The sequence below is a fragment of the Rattus norvegicus genome, chromosome 13, assembly GCF_036323735.1.
Source record: "Rattus norvegicus strain BN/NHsdMcwi chromosome 13, GRCr8, whole genome shotgun sequence".
Lineage (NCBI taxonomy): Eukaryota > Metazoa > Chordata > Mammalia > Rodentia > Muridae > Rattus > Rattus norvegicus.
The window spans coordinates 3,008,554-3,026,741 of record NC_086031.1 but is presented as its reverse complement, the minus strand read 5'-3'; the positions used below and the strand labels follow the sequence as shown (position 1 = coordinate 3,026,741).

The 18,188-nt window shown below is 41.0% G+C and overlaps 1 pseudogene; it reads left to right on the top strand.

The window, feature by feature from the left end:
* Positions 1-951: 951 nt before the first annotated feature.
* Envl-ps7 (MLV-related proviral Env polyprotein-like, pseudogene 7) lies at positions 952-4,451 on the top strand (annotated as a pseudogene).
* The last annotated feature ends 13,737 nt before the right edge of the window (positions 4,452-18,188 follow it).

Genomic DNA, 18,188 nt, shown 5'->3' with positions numbered 1-18,188 from the left:
GGACTTAGCTGACTTTCGAGTTCAGCACCCCACCCTCATACTCCTGCAGTACGTAGATGATCTCCTCCTAGCGGCCACTTCTGAAACTGCATGCCAACAGGGAACTGAATCCCTCTTACAGACTTTGGAACGATTGGGCTATCGAGCCTCTGCCAAAAAGGCTCAAATTTGCCAGACCCAGGTTACTTATTTAGGATAACAGCTACGGTATGGACAGCGATGGCTGACCCCGGCCAGGATACAGACTATGGCCAGCATCCCTGCCCCCAAGAATGGCCGACAGCTACGAGAGTTCTTGGGGACGGCGGGATTCTGTCGCCTCTGGATTCCTGGGTTTGCTGAAATGGCAGCCCCTTTGTACCCCTCACTAAACCGGGGGTGCTCTTCCAGTGGGGACCAGAGCAACAAAAAGCATTTGAAAACATCAAACAGGCCTTATTGTCCTCCCCTGCCTTGGGTCTCCCTGATATTACCAAACCTTTTGAACTGTTCATAGACAAGAAACATGGGTATGCTAAAGGGGTCCTAACACAAAGGTTGGGACCCTGGAACCGCCCTGTAGCCTACCTGTCTAAGAAATTGGACCCTGTGGCCTCCGGCTGGCCACCATGCCTGAGGATGGTGGCAACTATTGCTGTCCTGACCAAGGATGCTGGAAAATTGACCTTGGGACAGACACTCTCCATCCTAGCACCCCACACAGTGGAGGCCTTGATAAAGCAGTCCCCGGACCGCTGGCTCTCTAATTCCCGCATGACCCACTACCAAGCCTTGTTACTGCATGCAGAGCGGGTTCAGTTTGGGCCCGTAGTCGCTCTCAACCCTGCCACCTTGCTTCCTCTACCAGAGGAGGCAGAACAGCATGACTGCCTACAAATCCTCGCAGAAGTACATGGAACCAGGCCGGACCTATCGGACCTGTTTCTTCAGAATGCTGACCACACATGGTACATGGATGGCAGCAGCTTCTTGGCAGATGGAGAGCTAAAGGCCGGAGCCGCGGTCACTACGGAGGACAAAGTGATTTGGGCGATAGCCCTGCCTGCTAGTACCTCTGCACAACGAACTGAACTCATCACCTTGACTCAGGCGCTTAAGATAGCAAAAGGTAAGAGGCTAAATGTATATACAGACAGCCATTATGCCTTTGCCACAGCACACATCCACAGGGAGATCTACCGGAGGCGGGGGCTGCTCACATCTGAGGATAAGGATATCAAAAATAAGGCTGAAATTCTGGCCCTCTTAGAATCCCTATTCTTGCCCAAAAGCCTGAGTATTATGCATTGTCCAGGACACCAGAAAGGGCATAACCCAGAGGCACGAGGAAACCGGCTGGCCGATGACATGGCGCGAGAAGCGGCCATGAGCAAACAAATTTTGCCCTTAAATAGCCCAGACCAAACTACGTCTCCACCAGTGGGACAAACCAGTTGGGTTTATACCCATGAGGACATAGTGCTCCTAGAAAAAATGGGGCCCATCTACTACCCTCAACTAGAACAGTGGGTCTACAAAGGAAAGACAGTTATGCCAAAAAATATGACTTTTGAATTGATCTCCTTTCTACATAAATTGACCCATTTGGGGTTTAAGAAGATGAAAACCTTACTAGATCGAGAAGAGATAAATCTGTGTTTTTTGAATCGGGACAAAGCAATACAAATGGTGACTGAGAGTTGCAAAGCGTGCGCTCAGGTTAACCCGGGATGGGCCATGATTGGACAAGGAGTTCGTCCTAGAAGACACTGCCCCGGCATCCATTGGGAAATTGATTTTACTGAAATTAGACCAGGTATGTATGGATACAAGTATCTTCTAGTGTTTGTAGACACCTTCTCAGGATGGGTCGAAGCCTTCCCCACAAAGCACGAGACTGCAAAAATGGTCACCAAGAAGCTCCTCAAGGAAATCTTTCCCAGGTATGGCATGCCTCAAGTGTTGGGGTCGGACAACGGACCTGCTTTCGTCTCCCAAGTAAGTCAGTTGGTGGCCAAATTACTGGGGATTGATTGGAAATTACATTGTGCCTATAGAACCCAGAGTTCAGGTCAGGTAGAATGCATGAATAGAACAATTAAGGAGACTTTATCCAAACTTACGCTTGCAACTGGCTCAAAGGACTGGGTGGCCCTCCTTCCCCTAGTTCTATATCGGGCCCGGAACACCCCAGTCCCCCATGGTCTAACTCCCTTTGAAATAATGTATGGAGCACCACTCCCATTTGTCCATTTCTTTGATTCAAACATTGCTGATTTTGCTGACAGCTCCTCTCTGAGGGCCCATCTGCAGGCCCTACAGAGAGACGTCTGGAAACCTCTGGCTGCTGCTTACCAGGACAAGCTTGAGCATCCGGTGGTGCCACACCCATTCTAGATTGGAGACACCATGTGGGTGCGCAGACACCAGACAAAGAATCTCGAGCCACGGTGGAAAGGACCCTACACCATCCTCCTGACTACCCCGACAGCCCTAAAGTTAGACGGGATCACGGCTTGGATCCACGAGTCACACGTCAAGGCAGCCCAGTCTGAGGAATTGACTAATCACAACTCTACACCCCAGACATAGAAAGTCCAGCGCACCCCAAACTCCTTAAAGTTAAAACTGTTAGTGGCTCCTCCTAGTCCTTTGGTGGCCCGGAGTCAGTGGGGGAATAAGCCCCCACCTCACTTATAAAATTACCTGGACACTCACTAATCTCATGACAGGAAGGCTGGCTAATGCTACCTCCGTAAGGGGGACACTGGCCGACGCCTTCCCTCCCTTATACTTTGACCTTTGTGATGTGGTGGACTACAAGTGGGAGCCTGGCACTACCTATAACTGGCATCCCTCAACCACCTACTATGGTTGCGGCCCGGCTTCCCACAGCAAGGGGATCTACGTTTGCCCTGGTCACAGAGTGAGCCAGGAGTATGGAGGGCCGGGGAGTGGATACTGAGCCCAGTGGGGATGTGAGACCACCGGGGATGCGTATTGGAAGCCATCCTCCTCTTGGGACCTGAACACTCTGAAACGAGACGGTCGGTCTCCTTACACCTTGTGTAAACGGGACGGGAAATGCAATCCCCTCATCCTCCACTTCACCAACTCAGGTAAGAGAGCAACTTGGGACAGGCCCAAATCTTGGGGCTTGCGCTTATATGTTACAGGGACCGACCCGGTGGGCCTGTTCTCTCTAAATAGACAGGTCTCTCCCCTGGCCACTCGACCCATTGGACCCAACATAGTTTTACCAGATCAGAAGCCTCCCTCAATCCCGGCACAGGCCCAACCCCCGTCATTGCCTAAGGTCACTCAGGCCCCTGGTAACACCCCTACAAAACCCTCCTCCACGACGGGGGGCTCCACCATTCTGATCTCCCCGTCGCCAGGCACCGGGGATCGATTATTAAATTTGGTGACTGGTGCATATCTGGCTCTCATATGCAGACCCTTCTAGGACTCAGGAGTGCTGGTTGTGCCTCGTTTCCGGTCTGCCCTATTATGAAGGGGTGGCGGTCATTGGAAATTATACCAACCTGACCGCTGCCCTGGACAGCTGTGCCAATACTCCTAACCACAAACTAACTCTGCCCGAGGTCTCGGGACTAGGGCTCTGCTTGGGGAATGTACCCCACACACACCAGACCCTCTGCAACACCACTCAGAGGGTTCCCACTGGGAACTACTTCCTGACAGCCCCAAGAGGCACGTATTGGGCCTGCAACACTGGACTAACACCCTGCATCTCGGCCACAGTCCTCAATCAATCCTCTGACTATTGTGTATTAGTAGAAATTTTGCCCAAAGTCACCTACCATGAATCCGAGTATATATACTTGTTTTTCGAGAGACAGACTCAATTCTGACGAGAGCCTGCCACCCTGATCTTAGCTTTACTCCTAGGAGGAATCACCTTGGGGGGAGTGGCTGCAGGTATAGGGACCGGGACCACTGCACTCATAGAAACTGGTCATTTCCGTCAGCTACAAACAGCCATGAATGCAGATCTTAAAGCTATAGAAGAGTCTGTGAGCGCATTAAAAAAGTCCTTGACATCGTTGTCTGAGGTGGTCCTCCAAAACAGACGGGGGTTAGATATGTTGTTCCTCCGAGAGGGTGGATTGTGCGCTGCTCTAAAAGAAGAGTGTTGTTTCTATGCAGACCATACTGAAATAGTAAGAGATAATATGGCTAAGCTTCGAGAACGCCTGACCCAGAGACAAAAGCTGTTTGATTCCCAACAGGGGTGGTTCGAGAGGTGGTTTAACCAATCCCCTTGGTTTGTTACCCTCCTGTCTACCCTGATGGGACCCCTACTTATTCTTCTCCTAATTCTTCTTTTTGGACCCTGTATCCTTAATAGGCTGGTACAGTTCATGAGGGATAGACTTTCAGTCATTCAGACCCTCGTACTGAAACAACAGTTCCATAGGCTGAGACAACAAGAGACAAAGATTTCTTAACCAAGTTGAGTGAAAGATTTCATTGCCTGACAATGAGAAAGAGGAATGTGGAAAGCCCCGGGAGAGGTCCCACACCCTGGTGGGGGCCCGAGTCAGCCGTTATGTTCCAGGAAGGCAGCTAGGGAACTTGCCCCCGGGCTGAACCCTCGCCACATTAGAATCCACCAATTATATCCCTGTAACCATGCATCTGCTTCTGTATGCTTGCTTCTGCTCCCCAGAACCCTATAAAAAGTCCATCCTTGGTTCCGCTAGGTGCGCCAGTCCCCCGAGTTGCCTGAAGGGCCCACAGGTGCCTGTGTATCCTGACAATAAACCAAATCCTCTTGCTGATTGCATCCTGTGCTCTCGGTCTGGTCATTGAGTTGGAGGGTCCACTTCCCGAGGGAAAGTTCTCACTGAGAACTTTTCAATCTACCATACAGAAGTAAGTTTTCTTTTCTGGAGCTTTCTGATATCTGCTGTACTTAGTGTGGGTAGAGATTAGCAACAGGTGGCATGCTGGGGAGATCCACATACTCTGCAACTGGATGGTAGGAATGGAACAATGAACACAGTAGCTACCTAATGAGCTAAGTTCAGAAAATATTTCTGAAATAAAGAAGGGCTTCAGTTTACTTTGGAAAAACTGCATCGTGTACCAGTGAGATGGATCAGCTGAGGAGAGAGTCTGCCAGAAAAGTGCGATAACCTGAACTCGATCCTCAGGTCCCACAGAGGAAGGACAGAATTGCCTCTGAAAGGCACCTTCCAAATTTTTGTATTTTAATCTCTGCTTCTCGGGTAATACCCACACTAATCTCCCATCAGTAACATATACCACAGCAAAACCAAGCACTAATGTCCAAAAGAAGAACAAACAAGTGTGAGGAGGGGGAAGGGAAGCCTCAAAAGTGAGCTTATTAGGAGGGGACTTCACCCAAATAGCAGGGAAAAGGAGATGGGGACACCCAGACAGATGCTCATTTACAAGAGGTCACAGACAAAGAGGACAAAATCAGACCACCATTGTTTTTTTTTTTTTTCAAAATAAGACGTTGCCTGGCCCAGATCCCTAGCACCTGCTGGCCAGCAGACAAGAAAAGCTGTTGTGCTCTCATCTCTCCTAGCAGACACAGGCTTGGCACATAAGAAGAAAGAATAAGAAAATTTCGCCTGCTCTACACTGTGGTGGAGCTGGATGCAGAACATATCTTGCTGACCTTTGCATGTGCAACTACTTTGCTTATCACCCGGTTTGAGTAACTGTTCTTTGTTCTGTCCCTGTGATGTTTATTTAAGCCCCTACTTGTTCTTTCTAGCCATTGCGTCCTACAGAGAGTACTCCAGGAAACCTGCGGCCCAAGCCATACCAGAGGTGTTTCAAATACAGATGCTTCATCAATTCTGACAAACTTTTAAAAATAATGAGGACCTAAAGACCCAACCCTTCTCCTGATTTAGTAGCTCTGTTCCAGAAACCAGGGGGCCATAAAACCTTCTGGCATCCCCTTATCTCCTAGAGCCATAGAACAATCCTATAACTTGCGGTACATTCCCCTTTGACATCCCCTCATCCCCTGGGGCTCACAGCCTCTGCCTTTAAATACTCTTTCTCCCAGCCTCTCGGGGTAGACACCTCTGTCTCCTGCGTGGGATATGTGTTGGCCCAGAGATCTCTGTAATAGGTCTTCATAATAAATCTTGCCTTTGCTTATTACATCCAAAATGGTCTCTCTGTGTCTGGGGTCCGCGATTTCCCAAGGCTTGAGTAAGGGTCACTCTGCGTGGGATCTTTCACAATGGGGAGAAGATTTTGGTGAAGTCACCTGATTCCTGAGTACATGATTAGGCAGCTGTCCTTGGGGCATTGGAATTAGCATCAAGATACAGATAACTCAAGGGCAAACCACAGCATTTCCCCCCTTTTTGTCCAGTTAAAAAACCTTTTCACTTATATATAAATTGAGTACAATTATTACCATTCTTCAATTAATAAAGCCTATGATATACTCAACACCCAGGCCATCACTATATCAGTTAAACAGAACATTCAGTCTTTTCTTCCAGCTTAAGAAAGGCTTAAAATCTATATTATATCTTGGCTAGCTTGTATACTATCTGATAACTATCCAATACAATATGTATATTAAGAGTTAAACAGCCTGATAAGCTATGAGACTATAATCAGTCATTTGGTTAAATTTTAAGTTGTCTTTTCTTTCTTTATTTCTTCCCTGACTAAGTTTTCATTGAGTAGAGAATTATTCACATTCAATGAGTATGTGGGTTTTCTGTTGGTTTTGATGTTATTGAAGACTAGCCTTATTCTATGGTGGTCTGATAGAATTCGTGGGATTATTTCAATCTTTTTGTACTTGTTGAGGCTTGTATTGTGCCTGACTATATGGTCAATATTGGAGAATGTACAATGATGTGCTGAGAAGAAATTAAGTTATATTCTTTTGTTTTACATTGAAATATTCTGTAGATATCTGATAAATTCATTTGGTTCTTACTTTCTGTTAGTTTCACTGTGTCTCTGTTTAATTTCTGTTTCCATGATATGCCCATTGATAAGAGTAGGATGTTGAAATATCCCAATATTATTCTCTGAGTTTCAATGTGTCCTTTGAGGTTTATTAAAGTTTTTTTTTTTATTTTACAAAAGTATGTGCCCTTGAATTTGTTGTTTTCATCTTCAAAGTTGAGCGTACACCTCAGTAGAATTTTTGAGTATGAAGAGTCCTTTTCCATCTTTTTTCTCCTCTTTTTTTGAAAATCTATTTTACTTAATATTAGAATTACCATTCCCCTTTGTATCTTGGGATTATTTGCTTAGATACTTTTTTTCCAGTCTTTTCCTCTGAGGTAGTGTCTTTCTTTTTCACTGAAGTGTGTTTCTTGTATGCAGCAAAATGCTGGATCTAGTTAGTGTATCCAGCCTGTTAATCTATGTCTTTTAATTGGGCAATTTAATCTGGTGCTAAAAGATATTAAATACCAATGATTGTTACATCCGGTTATTTTTGTTGTGGGATGTGGAAATCTGTTTTTGTGGTTCTCTTCTTTTATGTTTATTGTGAGGACTTTAATTTCTTAATGTTTCTTGTGTGTATTTTCACTAAATGTGCTGGGATTTTCTTTCTGTTATTCTTTGTATGACTGGTTTTGTTGAAAGGTATTGTGTAAGTTTGATTTTGAGATGCAATGTCTTGGTTTCTCCATTAACAATAATTAAAAACTTTGCTGGGTAATGAACTGGGCTAATATTTTTTATCTCTTAGGGTCTATATGACATCTTAACAAAAACTTCTAGTTTTCAGGGTCTCTGTTGAGAAGTCTGGTATGATTCTAATAGATCTGCCTTTATATGTTATTTTGCCATTTTACTTTCTGATTTAAAACATTTTTCCCTGTACATTTAGTGTTTTCATCATTATGTGATGGGAGGAATGTCTTTTCAGATCTCATTTCTTTAGTGCTCTGTAGGTTTCTTTTATGTTTATGAACAGATTAGGAAAGTTTTCTTTGATGATTTTTGTTGAAGATGTTTACTGCTCTTTAAAACGGACATATCTCTTTTGTACATATTATTTTTAGGTTAGTTCTTTCATTGTGTCCTGAATTCCTGGATGTTTTTCATTAGAAGCTTTTGGATATGTATACACACACACACACACACACACACACACACACACACACACACACATATATATATATATATATATATATATATATATATATATATATATATATATACACACACACATATATACTGTTGAGTCAATGCCTTCTATGGTATCTTCTATGCTTGATATTCTCTCTTGTAGCTCTTCAATTTTGTTGTTGATGCTCGCCTCTGTTAATCTGGTCTCTTTTTCTTAGATTTTCTATTTTCAGAGTTGTCTCCCTTTATTGTTTCTTTATTAATTATACTTCCATTTATAGATACTGGTAAGTTTTGTTCAATTCCTTCACCTATATAATTACTTTTCACTGTATTTCCTTAAGGCTTTAATATGTTTCCTGAAAGGCTCCTACATATTCATCTGTATTCTCCTGTATTTGTCTAAGTAAGGTAGTTGTATACTATTTACAGTTCTCTATTAACTTCATGAGATGGGATTTTAGATGAGAATATTGCCTTTCAGGTGTCTTTGGGTATGAAGGGCTTGGTGTGTTAGGAGAGCTAGATTCTGATGTTGCCAAATGGCATTGTTTTATGTTGCTTATGTTCTTATGCTTGCCTTTCATCATCTGGTCATTTCTGGAATTAACTGGCATTGCTGTGTCTGACTGTAGCCTGTCTCTCCTGTAAGCCTGGTTATTTTGTGCCTTCTTGGGTAACAGTGTTTCTGGGTGTGTTAGGGTATCTGAGTGCTTGATCTGAGAGCCTGGATGTTTCAAAACTCCTGGGGTCAAGCTTTATGGAGTGGTTCTGATGCTAAGGTAGTGTTTGTCAGTTGTTTCCTGATCTGTCAGAAAACAATACTTTGGACCAATTTCTGAGCAGATGCTAGAGGCAGGACATTTATGTCCCAGAAAGAAAAGGGGGACACAAGGAAGGAGAAGAAAGGAGTTTAGAAAGCTTTAGAGAGAGGAGTACTCGGCAACCATGTCAGATCTCAAAATGGAGTGACCATACTGGCCACTTCTTCTTGCACATTATCAAGGCATTTTAGCAACTGAAGTTTGGGGCATGTGGAAGAAAGTAGGATAAGAAACTGATAAGGGTATACTTTTCCAGGAGGCAAAAAGTAGTGCCCAGAAATTGTGCCATGAAGGCAAGTAGAAAAGAAACAAACCGGTGTTGGGGATTTAGCTCAGTGTTAGAGCGCTTGCCTAGCAAGCACAAGGCCCTGGGTTCGGTCCTCAGCTACGGAAAAAAACAAAAACAAACAAAAAAAAAAGAAAAGAAAGAAAAGGAACAAACCATGAGTGTCATTTGTGTGAGGATTCAAGGGATGCTGAGTGGGCACTGGTATCATGGTTACCTTCTGCAGCAAAAGGCAGGTATAATGTAAAACTACACACAACATCAAGCTGTCTGTCACTGGGTGGGGGAGTACTAAACATCTTTGAATTTTTCATAGCTTATGTTTTTTTATCTTTGACACCTTGATAAGAAGATACTATCTCACTTCTTCATTGTTCTACAACTCTTTAGAAAGTATCTTCAGAAATTTTCTTTATTTTTCCCCATAATTAATACTTACAAAACTGATGTGATTTGGAATTTCTGCTGTGCATCAGTGTAGGTGTGATTATGGAAGGAATAAAAGTGAAAGGACCTGTTAAGGTAAAAATTATAATGAAAGGATGTTAATTGATTATGTGAAAATGTATATGTCCTCCAGTTTTCTTTCCCTATCAAAGAAATGTTTGATAAGAAGTATTCTGTACATTTTCCAGTCTGAGCATCTGTCTTCAAGTATGGTTGCCTGAAGATCATAAAAGCAGATGTGATACATGCAGACTAATTGCTTGATATCCAGAAGGTCATTGAACTTGGCCAAAGCCAATTAAATCATAAGTTAACAGGGATGATAAATATATGATGGTTAAATTGAGCATATTAATATTATTCATGTCTTTTCCATTATAGGCTACTATCAGCAAATTAGAAATTTCTGTTTTAAAATTACCAAGACCTTTGAACACTTGAGGCAAATGTAATGTCTAAATAATTAAAGTTCTTTTTTAAATAACTATATATTTCTTGGGTATTTTATGTTTTTAAATTTCAAATATTATACCACTACCCTGCACACCTATACTCCTTCACTCTTCCCATGCTTCTTTAAGAATGCTGCCATTACCACACACCCATGGAACTCCCAATGCCCTGGCATGACCCTTCATTGGGGAAACAAGCCTTCACCGGACCAAGGCCTTTTTTCCTCTCACTGATGCTGGTCAATGTCATTCTCTGCAATATATGTGGCTGTAGTCACAAGACTCTCCATGTGTACTCCTTGGTTGGTGGTTTAGTCCCTGAGAGCTCTTGTGCTGTTTGCTTGTTGGTATTGTTTTTCTTCCTATAGGGATGCAAACACCTTCAGGTCCTTTTTGTATTCTCTAATTCTTCCACTGTGGTCCCTTGTTCAGTTCAATTGTTAGCTATAGCCATCCTCATGAGTATCTGTAGTGCTTTGGCAAAGACTCTCAGAAGACACCCCTATCAGGTTCCTTTCAGCAAGCACTTCTTGGCATCAGCAATACTGACTGTGTTTGGTGGTAGCATATTGAAGGGATCCACAGTTGGGACTATTGCTGGATGAACTTTTCTCCAGTATCTGCTACACTCACTGTCCCTGTATTTTCTCCAGAAAGTAATTTGTTCTCCCTTCTAAAAAGGAATGAAACATCCATATTTTGGTCTTCCTTCTTCTTGGGCTTCATATGATCTGAGAATTTCTTTCTTAGGTATTCCGAGCTTTTGCGCGAGTATTCAGTTATTTATGAGGGGGGAATACCATGTGTGTTCTTTGTGACTGAGTTACCTCACTCAGGATGATATTTTCTATTTCAATCTATTTGCCTAGAAATTTCAAGTTGTCACTGTTTTTAATTGATTAGTAGTAATCCACTGTGTAAATGTACCACATTTTTTCAATTCCTCTGTTGAAGGATACCTGGGTTCTTTCCAGCTTCTGGTTATTATAAATTAGGTTTCTATGAAAATAGTGTAGCATATGTCCTTGTTATATGTTATAGCATTTTGGTGTGTATACTCAGGAAGAGTTTAGCTGGGACCACAGGTAGTAATATGTCTAATTTTCTGAGGAACCACCAGAGTGATTTACAGTCACAAACATAATCCCAACTCTAACAACAAAATAAGAGAAAAAAATTATTCTTTATCAATATTTCTTAACATCAATGGAGTCAAATCCACAATAAAAAGACATAAAGTACCAAAATGGATACATAAGCAAGATCATCATTTTGCTGCATACATAGACAAAGACTACATAAGAGTAAAATGCTGGCATATTTTTGTTTTCCAAGCAAACGGTCCCAAGAAACAGGCTGGAATAGCCATTCTAATATCAAATAAAATTGACTATCAACCAAAAGTTATCAACAAGATAAGAAAGGACACTTTTTACTCATCAACAGAACATCTACCAGGATTAACTCAATTCTGAAGATCTATGCTCTAAATGCAAGGGCACCCACATTCATAAAAGCAACTTTATTAAAGGTCCAAGTATACACTATATCACACACAATAAAAGTACGCAACAATCTCATCAATGTACAGAACATGAAAACAGAATCTAAATGGAGAAACAGTGGAACTAACAGTAATTCTGAGTCAAATGGATTTAAGAGACATCTATAGAATATTTCACGTAAAACAAAAGAATATACCTCCTTATCAGAACATCAAGGTACTTTCTCAAACACTGACCATATAATTTGTAACAAAACAGGCCTCAATAGATATAATGAGATAGCAAGATAGCAATAATCCCATGCATTCTCTCAGCTCACCATCACCATGAACTAAGGCTGGTATTCAATAACAAGAGAGAGAGAGAGAGAGAGAGAGAGAGAGAGAGAGAGAGAGAGAGAGAACCCTTATATACATGAAAGTTTAGCAATGCTCTACTCAATGACAACTTGATCAAGGAAGAAATAAAGAATTTAAAGACTTTTTAGAATTTAATGAAAATGAAGTCACAATATACCAAACTCCTAGGATACAATATAAGCTGTGCTAAGGGGAAAACTTATACCTCTGAGGGCAACCAAAAAGAAATTGAAAAGGGCATACTCTAGAAGATTGACAGAATACCTTAAATTTCTAAAACAAAAAGAAGCAAAGTGAGCCAAGAGGAATAGACTGTAGGAAATAATCAAACCAAGAGATGAAAACAACCAAGTAGAAAGAAAAAGAACTATACAAAGTATCAACAAAACCAGGAGCTTTTTTCCAGAAAAAATCAACAAGCTAAACACTTAGTCAGACTAGACATAGGGCAGAAAGACAGAATTTAAATTAACAGAAGCTGAAATGAAAAGGGAGACATAGCATCAGAAACTGACGAAATTCAAAAAAATCATCAGATCCCACTACAAAAGACTCCACTCAAGAAATCTGGAAAATCTGGATAAAATGGACAATTTTCTAGATAGATACCAGGTAATGAAGTTAAATCAGGATTAGATAAATCATCTAAGCAGTCTTGTAACTCCTAAAGAAATAGAAGCAGTCATTCAAAGTCTTCAAACCAAAAAACTTCCAGGACTAGATGGGCTTAGTATGGAATTCTATCAGACCTTCAAGAATTCCTAGTACCAATGCTCTTCAAACTAATCCAGAAAGCAAAAACAAACAAACAAACACCCACTCAATTCATTCTATGAAGTCGCTATTACATTTATACCTAAAGCACACAAAAACCCCACAAAGAAATATAGACCAATTTTCCTCACATATTGATGAAAAAATACTCAATGAAATTCTCACAAAACAAATCTTAGAACACTCCAAAAGAATCATTCACCATTACAAGTAGGCTTCATCCTAGGAATGCAAGGATGGTTCGATGTGTAGAAATTCATCAACATAATCTATTATACATACAAAATCAGAAAAAAAACACAGATGAACATTTCATTAGGTGCTATGAAAATATTTGTAAAACTTCAATACTTCTTCATGATAAAAGTCTTGAAATGATCAGGACCTCAAGGTCCATTTTTCGACATAGTAAAGGCAATATACAGCAAACCAGTATCCAACATCAATCAAAACAGAGAGAAACTTGAAACAGTTCCACTGAAATCAGGGACTAGACAAGGCTGTCCATTCTCTCTTTACTTATTAAATATAGTACTCTAAATCCTAGCCAGAGCTATCAGACACCAAAAAGAGATCAAAGAGATACAAATTAAAAAGGAATTTGCAGATGTTATGATAACATACTTAAGTGATCTGAAAAGTTCCACCAGAAAACTACTAAGCTTGATAAAATACTTCAGCAAAGTGGCTGGGTATAAACTTAACTCAAACAAATAAGCAGTCTTCCTTTCAGACAAAGGATAAACAGGCCGAGAAAGAAATTAGTGAAATGGCAACCTTCACAGTAGTCACAAATAACATAAAATAAACCTCAGTGTGGCTCTGATTGTCACCTGACCCTTTGGTCACAGATAAAGTTCGAATGCATGTCATATGCCTGCTAGCCAATAGATTCAAAGATTCAAAATACGTAGCCAATAAGTTTAAATTGTAACCTTGCTGATGTAACCTGTACCCCTAAAAATTACAAAAACAGCTTATTATAGCCATTAGTGGTTGCTTTCTAGTCTCTCCCAATGAGGGGCTGACTGAAGGTTGACCTCAATGGGCTGGAAAAAGAAACGTCTTGCCTTTGTATCAAACTCTGTTCTCATGTCTCTCTTGGGGAGTACCCTGGGAGTTAGGACTCAGTTCAAGACTTATAGTACCAAGTTGAAGATTGGGTACATGTTAAGAGGCATCATGCTGTAAACTTGAAAGCAAAGTAGAAGGGGATGTTCCTGGTGTAGTTGCCCAACCTGGTCTCCATTAAAATGAATGGAGTAACTGTATGGGTTCACGTAACTCATGTCAGACCATCACCTGGACCTGATGTCCACTGCATAACAGCCAGACACCCAAGCAACCCCCTCAAGCTCAAGAATATACACTTTTCTGTAAGGTCAAAGAATCTATGAAATGACCATATTGTATCTTCATTCCAGCACTGAACCTCAGCAAACCCCCATTACACAACCCTACCAAAATCACTTGGCATTTGAAACCACGGGGATGTATTTTGGCCCACTATAGAGGAACACCCTCCTTATATCTGGTGTCCACCTTGTCTTTGATCCCTGTATGTTAGCAGATCACCTTTAGTCCTGGGATATCCAAATCCAAGAGGTACAGGGGAAGGGATTATATGAATGTGGGAGATGAGGGGCTTGTAAATCTAAACCATTTCCCAGAAACACCCTTAGAGAGTGGAGATTATGGTCTGAACACAAGAAGTTGAGGAGTATCCTGAAATAAACCCCCATATATGTGTGCCCCCAAGATAGAAAAGTCTGGCAACAGGCCTATCAGTTTGGGGATGCAACTACTTTTTCTGTGCTACTGGGGTTGTGAAACATTGGAAAGCACATACTGGAGACCTAGCTCTTTATGGGATCTGATTACAAGGGCAGGACTTACTAAAAGCCAATATGTAGGATATCAATAACCCTCAGGATTTAGAGACCAAACTAATGGCTAGCCAAACTGAAAGGAGAGTGAGAGAACCAAAACTCAGTTGGTTTGAATCTTGGTTTATTTCCTCCTTGTAGATGACAACTATAATCTCTACTTTATGGGGTCTTATTTTTTACTTTGCTGCGTGGGCTAACCTTTGGTCCTTGCATTATTAACATACAGATTATCACCTTTGTAAAAGAAAGCAAAAATTCTGTGCAAGTTTTGGTTTGAGGGAAATTATATGAACCCCTAAGATAAGGAGAAGAATATGATCTAGCAGAGTCTTATTACCGAGAAAGAAGAGTTCCACGATTGAAGCTTGCACAAGGAAAAGGGGTACATAATAAGAATAAGCAACTCTAACCCAACACTGAGATGGCTCCAGGAAAGGGCTTTAGGCTCCATGGAAGTATTTCATGCTTGCAGCCGCAGGATGATTTCCCAGAAATAACTCTGACAGAACCCTTCTGAATTAATAAAATGTACTGGCCAAAGTCCACCTTGGCCCTCTGGGTAATGATGGTATTCTCCCAGGATGAATAGTGTTACTGTACTATGCCCTATGTAAATGTTTAAATGTGCTTGTAAGTTAGAATAGGGATTGCCTCTGGTCTCTTGGTTGAGAGACTGCTGAAGGTCGATCCTTCTTGAGTTGATCTGAATCTCCTTCTCTCATTCATGGACTCCCCGTATGTTAAGTCCCTCTGGGATCTTTATATCATTATGACAGATTTTCAGGAGGTATTGACCTAGCACTGCCTGCTTCATTGGTACTTCATGGTCACCAGAATTCTCACTTTTCATATACCCAATAGTGATGACTATTCAATCTAGCATTTGGAACATTTTCTCCCATTTTCAGAGCATGTGAAAAATTTCTTCTCCTCTACTATAATAATGTCTTAAACAACTTCATTATTTGTCACAGACTAAGAGTTAATAATTTCATAGACTCTTGGGTATTTCAAAGCATCAAGTGCCACTCTCCTTCTGAGACAAGACCATTTTTTTCCCACTCAAACCTTCCTTATTTGAATCCTTTGCTTTTCCTAATATCAATCACCATGAAAACATATTTTGTCTTTTGTTTTTATTACATTCTTCCTTGGATGTGAAGGTTTTCCAAGTCTGAAATGGCTGCTGAAGGCATGGTGTCATATACTTCCTACCTCTGATGCAGGCTCAGTGGGGCATGGAGCACTACAAGACTCAACATTTGTTCTAGGTATACAACTTGTTTGTATAATGTACATCTTGTGTTCCTCCTTCCTAGGGATGTCCTCTCTGACAGGGTAATGTCTCCATAAAAATCAAAAACAGCACAAATAACCATGTGTTCCTGTAACACTGTGACTTTCAGATAAGGCATAAAGACTGTGGGAAAGAACTCTGAAAACATTAATTTAAGAATACATAAACCAGTATAAGAGTTGTCCTTTACCAGAATTCTCAACTATGCAAAATATAAGAATCCAATATATTGTGTAAGGAGCTTCACAGACCTAAAAGAACAGAGGCAGCCTGACTAATAAGCCAGCTTATGTGAAAGATATTAGCAAAGGAGTTAAAGAGATTTAGAGAATATTGATCTCAGAACAAGATCCCACTTAGCTAAGTTTATGGTGCAGGATTACAAAAGCAAGCAGATTTCTAAATTCAGGGTAAGACTTCAACACTGATTTCAGATTCAGGTATGGTGGGCATGGTGCTCTCAAGATCTAATTCCACACAGTTAGATATTGTATTGTGTCTGCCTACTTACAAAGATCTCTGAATTAACTGGCTATGTTAGAATCAACAACAACAACAAAAACTAATCCAAACAAACAAAAAAACACTTGATATTTTTTCTTAGAATAGAGGTCTAAAGTCATAAAATAATGATTCATGGGATAATTAACAGAGAACCTAGGTTAAATGACTAGATTGATATGTTATTTAAAGAACTGACTTTAGTCTGCAGGAGATGAGGTCTCTGGAGAACTGTTGTAGTTCCTTTTTGAAATTTGTATGGAGGGCTTTCCGACTTTGGTCAGAAAACCCAAGAATCTTTTCTAGCAAGTTTTCTTATTTTGGTCAGAAAACACAAGGACTATATAGAGCAGAAAGACGTCTTGAACAGAGAGCCATCTAGAAAGCCATTTTTAACAAACTGTAGAGCTGTCAGTTTTCACCGTATCACTGACTTCAATATTTTTCTTCTTTAGGTTGCAAACATTCCTTCCTCAGGATAGCTGGACCTTGGCATGCCTACTTGAGGGGATATATCTTTCATTCACATATGTATCTGATTTCCTAGAATACTTATTATATAGCACATACTCAAATCATATATATGATATCAAGGCATGGCTTGAAATAGGTATTTACCCTTTTCAGGACAATACCATGTCTGCATTTAAGGGTAAAGATTCCTGAAAGAGAATGGAGGAAAAAAAAAGTATAAGAGTAAGAGCAACAGGGAATTTACTGTGAATAAAACGTAATCCTTTCACCTAACACATAATAAGTTGCAAATCAAGGAAACTTCTTGAAAAAATAATGTGGGCCTCCTTCAGGATCATGTGACATTTTAAGTAGAAATCTGGTTTCCCAGAAAATTAAGTAAAACTTAAAAAGTGTGGCCTCATTAAATCAATAGGCCTCTGTCCTACAAATAAATGTCTTAAACTACTCAAAAGTCATACCACAAAACAAGAAAAATCCTTGGCCACCATTACTCTGACAAAAGATTACTCTCTAGTACATACAGTTGAAATCAGAAAGCTAAGCATCAAGCAAACAGATAACTCAAAACCTGGGCTGTGGAACTCAGAAAAAAAGAAAAATGGCACACACACACACACACACACACACACACACACACACACACACACACACACACAGTGTATGTGTTTAAATTAAATTATACTCTTATTCCAAGCTAACAGCTTTTCCTTCCCTCCACTTCACTGTCTCTCTCACTTTACCCACTCCCAAGTCCACCTATTCTCTCTTTCTTCTCCAAAAATTAGTGCTCTTTCATCAATAGCAAACTGGTTTGGAATATCAAGTTGCAATAAGAATAGGCCAATTTTTGCTTATTGAGGCTGGACAATGTAGCCCACTTCAGGGAAAGGGATGGTAAGGCAGGTGACTAAGTCAGAAATATACCCTGTTCCTGCTCCTAGGTGTCACACATGAAGATCCAACCGATATGTATATGCAAAGGACCTTGTTAAGTCCCATATGTGTTCTCTGGTTGGCAGTACAGTCTCCAAGAGCCCTTTGGGCCCAGCTTCATATATCCCATAGGTTTTACTTCAGTGTCTTTGACTACTAAATTTCTTATTCCTCTTCTTCCACAGCATTCTCCAAGCTCCATATGTTTAACATTGGGTCTATCTCCCTCTTCCCAGTACTTTCTGGGTAAAGCCTGTTCCTGGGAGTTTTCCATTGCCATAAGTTTATAGCTTCTCCCAGAGATGACCCCACAGATCTAGTTGTCTCTCTTAGTGCTCTCTTCT